Source organism: Arvicanthis niloticus, chromosome 16 (genome assembly GCF_011762505.2).
Source record: "Arvicanthis niloticus isolate mArvNil1 chromosome 16, mArvNil1.pat.X, whole genome shotgun sequence".
In the NCBI taxonomy this organism is placed as follows: domain Eukaryota; kingdom Metazoa; phylum Chordata; class Mammalia; order Rodentia; family Muridae; genus Arvicanthis; species Arvicanthis niloticus.
Genome location: NC_047673.1, coordinates 43,508,838 through 43,517,926, shown reverse-complemented (window position 1 = coordinate 43,517,926; position 9,089 = coordinate 43,508,838). Strand labels below are relative to the sequence as shown.

The 9,089-nt window shown below is 37.6% G+C and overlaps 1 pseudogene; it reads right to left on the bottom strand.

Annotated features, from left to right (window-relative positions):
* Positions 1-6,372: 6,372 nt before the first annotated feature.
* Positions 6,373-7,723, bottom strand: LOC117721997 (KAT8 regulatory NSL complex subunit 2 pseudogene; annotated as a pseudogene).
* Positions 7,724-9,089: the final 1,366 nt, after the last annotated feature.

Here is a 9,089-nt window from a genome sequence, read left to right as displayed (position 1 = left end):
ATGTCAGAAGAAAACTTTGTAAATTTAATTTACCTCGAGTTCCTAACTTTCTCTAAACTGTCAAATTTACTATAACTCACAAATTTTAAAGCAAGCACCCAGAAGGCCTTTAAAGCTAACACTGTTTATGAGGACTCGCCTAGCAAAAGTAGAATTCTTAAAGATGCGTTTTAAAAGCATGCCTGCCATTACTCTCCCTTTAAAAACCTTCCAGGATTTCCGAGGAAAGGAAATCGCCACTATTGGAATACTATCTTTCACAGAGTTTGTTTTACTAAAAACAGAAATAAGTTTTATTCAGTCTATTTTCTAAGGAGTTTTGGCAAATCCTACAGAGACATGCATGTGATTCAGCAACAGCATTCCACTGAGATGTTATTCTCTTCCTGCTGTGTTTATTGGTACTAAAATTCATTATAAACCCAAAGGAATTTATTTTTATGTTGCAGAATTATGGTTATTCAGGCTTCATGGATTCTTGAAAGCGTCTGTCAAGTGACAATTGGGAAAGTGTAAAAATATGCTAAAGTGTGCTATTAGCATTCTTCATCTCTACTAGTGATGGGGTGCAGAATATTTTAAAATGGTTTTGTTTTGCTTTTTAGTTTTAATTTTTCTTTTTCTTTTTTTTCACAAAGTAATTTCGTGGGGACATTCAACAACAAAACAGCTTTGATGCATAGAAATTACTTTTTACAAGTCTGAAGTATCCTTGGTGCAGAAGGACCTACACTATGTGACTTTCTTGGTGGGGGGGGGGGGGCATTCAGGTCTGCACATAGGGAAGGACAATAAACACTTGGGGATAAAGACACTGGAGTTGTTTTAACATGGAATCAACTTTTCCATCTGGTCTAATTTGGTAAACATGTGGGTGTCTCTTTTTTGCCAATATATGACTAAGTATTATGCAGGAACTTTTTTGGGGCTAAATCCTACACATGCCAAAGAGGTCTTGGGATGATGATGACATGTTCTATTTCTAATTAGTGTAAAGCCACTATTGATTAAGAGTTTGTTCCCATAGCTTTCTCTGAATGATTGAGTCTGTTGATAAGAACTTAGAAACTCAAGAATCTTTACAATCATGAGCAAAGATCACAACTATGATAAAATAACAAGGTAAAATGATATCTCCAACAAAAAGAAAGACAATTGTTTCCCTCCAAATAGACATGCTACTATTTGATTTTTTTTTATTGCTGGAGAGATACTTTTATTAATTTACTGATAAGTATTTAAAATGAAAACCTGTTTGCTTGAAATCCTTTTTGTAATTTTCAGATTTTATTTCTAAATAATATTTTATATTTGAGTAACTTTTACTTCTGACAGGTAACAATATTTTGCATTAATAACTCAAAAGTGATATAAGTAGGGACAGAGATTGGCCTTGAGACAGGTGGGGCAGTCATGATACCTGCATAAATTATAAACCTCAGATATTTTAATATCATAAAATTTAATATACCCTTCTCTCTGTTTTCATTTGCTGTATTTATATAAAGTTAGGCATTTGGTGACTTAACAGGCAATAGGGATGTCATGGTAGATTTTTTTTTTTTTTTTGCCTTTTATGTTTAAGACCTCATGTTTGATCTCCTGCACTGCAATAAAGAACACACACACACACACACACACACACACACACACACACGATTGTTTTGTAACTATTTTTCTGACTTTCTTTCTTTCTTTCTTTCTTTCATTTCATTTTATTTTAGTATTTCTTTTGCAGGGTTCCCCTTTAGTTCTGCCTCTCCTGGAACTCACTCTGTATACTAAGCTGGCCTCCAACTTGGAATCACCTCTGCCTCTGCTTCTCAAGTGCTGGGATTGAAAGTGTGTCCCTACCACCACCCAGCTTTCTTTGTTTTAATTTCCTGTCCTGGGCAGAAGATTTTTCCCATTACTGTAAGCCATTTTTCTGCTTATGCTTTAATTGCTTGTGATTTTCATAATGTATTAAAAATTCAATTTTCTCTTAGTTTCTTTAGTTCTTTTAGAGTTTAGGGTATTTTAGTTATATCATTAATCCATGTTGAATTACTTTTATTAAAATACTTTATTCTATGTGAATTTCATACGTGTGTGTGTGTGTTATATCTACCCACCATATTGTCTCTACAACTCCCCTCAGACCGCAACAGCACATCCCTCTTCCAATTCTGTGTCTTTGAATCCTTCATTGATATGAGATGGATACTAAAAGGAAGAACAAATGGCATGGGATTAATCAGACGGTTTTGAAAATATGAAGTACAAATGATTGAAGAAACACTTATCAAAATAATGTTCAACACCCTAAGTTAACAGGGAAATGAAAATTAAAACTACCTCGAGATTTCCTCTTACCCAGTTCAGAGTTGTTAAGATAAATTTTAAATGAAGGAAATAAAAGAAAAAAGAAGAAAAAGATTTTTAAAAGACAAATGCCAGAATGAAAGTGGAGAAAGAGGAATAAGTATTCACTGCTGACGGGGTTGTAAATTGGTGCAGTCACTGTGTAAATCAGTGTGACCGTACCTCAAAAAGCTAGAAATACACCTATAGCATGATCCAGCTGTCCCATCTTCAGTATATATCCAAAGGACTCTATACCCTCCTCTTCCATATTCAATACTGCTCTATTCACAACAAAAGCCAGGAGATGGAAAAGGACTAAATGCCACCAACTGATTGACAGATGATAAAAAATACAGTACATTTACACAATGAACTATTATTCAGCTGTTAAGAAAAATCAAATTAAGAAATTTGCAGGCAAATGGATAGAACTGGCATCAATCACTCTGAGTCAGAAAACCAAGACCCTAAAAGACAAACATTGTTTTATCTCATTTTTGGAAGTTAGTTGTGAATCTTTACATATGTGTGTTTCATTTGTAATACTCATAGAGATCAGAAAATTACTGTCATGTTATTTGCGAGGATGGGAGGCCTCTCCAGGGAGGAGATATAGGATGCATTGGTATAAAATGATAAAAAAAAAAATGGAACATAAAGGATTAAATTGGGGCAGGGGAGGGGAAGGAATGTTAAAGGAGGGAATATGGGGAGAAATTAATAAAAATATTTCATGTGGAGCCCAACTGCTCTAGAAGCCTATATGAGCACATGCAAGTGTGTGTGTGCATGGATGTGTGTTTGTGTATGTGTGTTACAAAAGTATATGCAATGCATATATATATATATATATATATATATATATATATATATATATATATATATAAAAGAGCTCAAGAGCTCAAGCTGAACTAGTTAACTCAAAATGTGGCAACAATACCTATACTAGACCACAAAGGCTAATATATAATCTCCCCATACCAGAAATGAATTGTTTCTTTTTGGAGTTGTTTGTCAATAAACTCTGATAGCGCCCAAATATTACAGGCTATTGCCAATGTTCTTGATGATATTCCAGAACTTGTCAGTAAGTCCCTTTTGCTGAGGAGACCACATATTTGAGTTATAGAACATGGAGAAATTCAGGCGGTTCTGACATGGAAGCAATGTTTTTTTTTTTTGTTTTTTTTTTTTTAATTACCACTTATTGAAGAGTAGATCTTTTCCATATTTTGTGTTCACAGAATCATTCTAGAAGATCAGTTGCACAATAATTGTGTGTTTTCATTTGTTGCCTCTTTATTTTATTCTATTGCTGTATGCATTTGTTCTTCTACTGAGAGGACTGAGTTAGCCAGAGCCAAACTGACTCCATGACAAGCTGCAAACCATCAGTTTGGGAGACTGAGCCTAAGTTTCTGTTTCCCAGAACTGGAAAAGTCCAAAACATGTCAATTCCAGGAAAAAAAAAAAAAAAACACACACCCCAGCCAATCAGTTAGCTGCCCTACCACCTAGTTTGAGTCAAGTATAGTTAATCAGCTAAAGCCCCCCAAATCTCCCAGAGCCCAACCAATCACCTATACCCTTGGAGATAGAGTCAACCAGTCAAGGGAAAGAAAGGGAAAACTCACCCATTCCTACTCTAACAGACATTAAATTGACCCTGCAAGTCCACACTTCTGTCTTCTATGCCAGTGCATGGTAGACCCTTGCATGCAGATTCTCTGCAGAATAAACACTCTTTGCAATTGCATACTATTTGAGTCTAGGGTATCATTCTTCATGAGTCACAGACCCTTACATTACCAGGACCATACAAATTTGATTATTGTAGCTTGTGATAAAATGTGAAATCAAGAGATGAAAATGCCTTCAGCTTGAGTAATTTAATATTTCAATATTTGTCTATTTAGGGTCAATGTAAATTTTGCTTGCATTTCCTCAGATGAAGAGATGAGATGGAGAACTTGACCCAAGCTGTGCAAGCTAAATAAATCTCACTGAATTAATCTGCTGGGCCTTATATTAACTTCGGCAACATATTCTAATATTCTGAATCCTTCTCATTCTCTGGCTCATTCTGTCTTTATCTGTGTTTTGTTTCTCTCTGCTATCTGTCTTTTAAAAACTGTCCTATTAAAAATGGTCTCTCTCTCTCTCTCTCTCTCTCTCTCTCTCTCTCTCTCTCTCTCTCTCTCTCAGCTTCTTCTCTACTGTTACTTAGCCTCTCTTAATTTCCTGTTCTCCTGTGACTTTGCAGATCCAATCTCTGACTTATTCTGTCAAAGCTTTCTTTGATTAATAAGTTTGTCTGTTCCTCAATTAGGGGTCAAAACATGGCAGCTTCCTTCTACAGATTAACCTTACCTTCATTGTTAAGGATTAACGTGTGTACTAAGGGAGTGTCTGTATTCCAGCCAGATTATACTGTAACTCTGGGCATGTTTGCATTCTAGCCAGATGTGATCTGGCAACTTTGGATGTGGTCCTTTGATAGAACAGCCATGTTGGTGGATTAAAACTCCTCTATAACTATAGTAGCACATGATTATCAGATGTGATTTTATTAAATAATACACTTAGATGTTTGTAACTGAAACTATCACTTTGAACAGAAAGTTAATTGTATTTGGTCTGATAAATTAACTATCAAGCCTTGAAAAACTTTAGCAATCTTTCCTATGTTCTGACACTTATGTATGTGATAAAGGTCTAAAGTCCTTTTCAAAGAAGAGAGAACCAGTTTTTTGTTGTTGTTGTTGTTGTTGGGGCGGGGGGGGTCAATACTAGTGGGATGGTCAGTCCTCAAATAGCTAGATCAGGTAGAAAGAAATGTATAAACTCGACCTCATTTGTTGTACACATCTCTGATTAAAAGACATAGTTTGAGCTGGGTGGTAGGAACACACATCTTTAATAAAAGTGCTTGGAAGCAGAAGCAGGTGGATCTCTGAGTTTGAGGATAGCCTGGTCTACAGAGTGAGTTCCAGGGCTTCCAGGGTTACACAAGAAAATCCTGTTTCATTGAGCCTATAAAAAAGAAATACTCTGGTAACTTAGCTTCATCAGCTCAGTCTGCCCCCTTGATATAGGAGTGAAGGGAAATTAAAGTGATGGAGGGCCAGCCTGTTCACAGCTGTAAAGATATGCTGATAAGCTATGTAAGCTGAGAGTCCATTTAAGTCATCACCTCCTCACACTGGGAAAAGATTAAAAGGAAGGAGTTGGCTTTTACCGCAGAGAAACATCTCCTCCTTCGAGTTTTCTGCCAGGAGTACTTTCCTTTTAGATTTATGGCTTATAATCTTTATGTTCTTATGGACGCAGAAGAAATTAAAGACTAGCCAATATTTTCTTTTTCTTTTTTTTTTTTTTTACATTTTTGTAGCATTTTAACATTTAATGCAACTATTAACACTATATAATTTTACTATATGAAAACTATATACACAATATAATTTCACTATATTTTGCCTAGAGGATCCACCACAGAAATGTGCATTAGTTAAAAGTAAAAATAATTAAGAAAAGCCCAGACCTGTTGTTTGCTTTTCTCAGTCTCAGTTCACTAGGAAAAGGGGTTTATAGTGTCCAATTATGTGGAGCAGAGGAAAGGCTTAGATACAGGCCTTTAGATACAGCTAGCCAGACACTAACAGCCAGCATCTGAAGAGCACTGTTCTTGACCACAACCCTGCCTAGACATCTGTGTGGATTTCTGTCCATGGCTTAGGAAGTTTCATTACAGAAATGTCTCTCTCTCTCTGAGGCACAGTTTCTGATAGGCATTGCATCTCCCAAAGACAGGGATCACCTTGATCTTCCTTGCCAAAAATCTTCAAACTTTAATACTAAAGATCCATTCCACACAAACTTGGATTACGTTTGTCTATAGCACTCTAAAGCCCGGAAGGAAAGAATGTCGTGTGAGTTGTTTCCCTTCAGTGGGAGATGATCAGAGCTAAGCTTGTCTGAAGAATGGAAAGTTCAACTCCAAAGGCAAACAATTCCCAGAATGAATTGTCAGCTGATGGAAGTGGGTTCTGGTTTTCCATCTGCAGTAGCCAATCCATGTTGTGGGAATGGTACACAGGCTTTCTCTACATTTCGAAGTCCCTGGGATGTATACCCATCCCCAACCAAATGCATCTGTCCTGGGCCTTCAGCAATTTCTGTGACTGAATGATCTTCAAGATTTAGTGAAGGATCAAAAAGCAAGGGCGACAGAGGGTATGGCATACCATCACCCACAAAATCCAAGTCCTGCTCATGATAACACATTTGCGGAGGCAACTGAGAATGCAGTGGACAGCAAGAATCCTCAGAACGGCTTACAGAAACTGGTTTGTTTCAGGGTACCTCTTCAGATCCCTGGCAGCATTTGAAGAGAACATGATTTGTATCCTGGCAGATATGGGTAAGGCAGTGTCTGGACATTGGAAGAGACTGATTTGAGTAGCGAACATTATCCACCAAAGGCTAAGTATCTCTGACTGGAATGAGGGTATGAGCCTCTTGACCAGCCTCGTCTGTGGCCAGCGTTTTGTGTTCCTTCAGCTGCCTGTGTCGTAAGGTTTCTACTACATTACGCTGGCAGTATCCCCTAAGACATTTTAGTAGCTTTAAATTCTCTCTCTCTTTGGCCAAAAGTCCCTTGGGGTCTGTCAGGAGACTACTACCTAAAGCTTCATCTTCCACTTTCCGATTATATAAATAACAACACTTCTTCCCTTTGAACACGTGTTGTAGTCATTTAAATCAATGTACACAGACTGTAAAGGAGTTAGCTTTTCTCTCATAATAAGAGTCATTTCTTCAGCTTCATAGACACCAGCATGTTTTAGGGGACCTTCTTGACCACTGTCTATGTTATCACTTTCACCTCTCCACGGCTGATCCACAGTAACGGGTTCCTGGTCCCCACCACTCCAGCTGTCTTCATCCAGTGTCCAGGGAGCTAGCTTTACTTTGGCTACTCTGGGGTCTTAGAGCGCAGCTCTGTTTTAGCATATGAGCTCAACTGGCACAAGGGGGTTTCACACACAGGGCCTGGGTTGCTCTTCTTCATTTGAGCATGCAGTGCTAAGGCATTCCTTCAAGCATGTTCATCACAGAAAGACACCTCATCTCTCTTCTCGAACTTTTGGGCAGCGCTGGGGCACCTTTTTCTATTCTTCATTGAAATGTCACTACCTTGTTTGAAGGGTACATTCTCGTCTTCAAGAATATGCTTAATGCAGAACTCCTGCCCCTCCAGACGTGGCTGCGAGCTTGGGCAGTGACTAAACAAGCAAGAAAGGGGCTCCTGAGATCTGGGCACTGGGGTGATCCTCGCCTAATTTACTGGCAAGACATGAATCTGAATCCTGTTCATACCAAAACCTTCTCTCAACCGGCCTTCTGCTCTCTCCAATATTTCTTTCAGTATTTTGAGCAGTTCTGTTTGACTTGGAGTCTTCTAGGGATTGGTAAAAATGTAAGACAAAGTATGGCTTAATCTCAAGATTCACAAGGAGTCACAAACGGACGCCTTCATTGACAAATATGAATGATGTCAGGGATGTACAGTGTTAAGTGCAGAATCAAGGCAGGACCCTATGTTTCTGGAGACACAATCCATCTTCTCAAGAAATCCTGTAAAACAATGGGCAAGTATCCACGGAGGATCAAAGGACTCTTGTGAATGGAGAAGTTGAGAACTCTTGGTTTCCACAAAGTTAATTCTCATTGTCTCTCTGTGTGTCTGTGTCTCTGTCTTTGTCTCCTCAATGTTTCCCTTTCAGAATTCTATCATCTTAAAAGCATCCTCCAGTAAAACACAGAAACCAAGGCCAAACAAATAAGCAAAACCCCAAAACTGGTTAACCTCACAGATTGCAGATGACCCATAACTTATCCTGAACTGTTAGTTTGTTTTACATATTAGCCAAAGCTTTGAAATGTTTTAAAATTTTCATATCCTTCAAAATTACTCATAAACTGCTACACATAGGAGACGCCAGAGGAGCAAGCACTAACGAAGCTTGAAGTCTAACTGATGCTAAACAAAAACAAACTTTTGGTCAGCTATTTTTATTACCAGCCCGAGTGAAGATCAACATTTCAAGCATCTTCCAGGTTTTTAATACTGTTAAGTAGATCTGGAGGAAAACTGAGTGGTATATGCATTGCCCACTTAGTGCCCCATTGCATACCCTATTAAGTAGAGGGACAAAGTGATTCTTGCAACAGAGTCATCAAATTACCACATTCTAGTTCCTTTTCAAGGTTCTTTGAATGAGTAAAGAAATTTCAAATGATCCATTCAAGACATTGCTGCTGAACTAAAGTGTTGAGCAAATGTTTGAAGGGCACTGTTTCAGATTTCTCACTTTCCTTCAGTCTAGAATAACTTTCTGACAGTAAGTATTGGGAAAAAGTTAGTACGGTCTTGCCAAAGAACTTGAGCATTTCAAAGGGAGAACTAAGGAGAACATTTTGATTTCTATAATTAGCCATAAAGGTAAGTTCTGCAAAGCTATTTATTTTTTTCACTTCAAAACTTTGGCAAGTATTTGTGAATGAGCAATGCACATTCTTTTATAATTATTCTTTTTATTTTTCTCATATTGTTAATATTAATCTAGTGATTAATATTGGGGAAGTTTCCAGAATCTCTTGATAGTTCTTATCATCTAAAGACATTTGATACCAATGTAATGATCTCATCGACTGCTTATTTATAGCTGGACAGCAAAGGT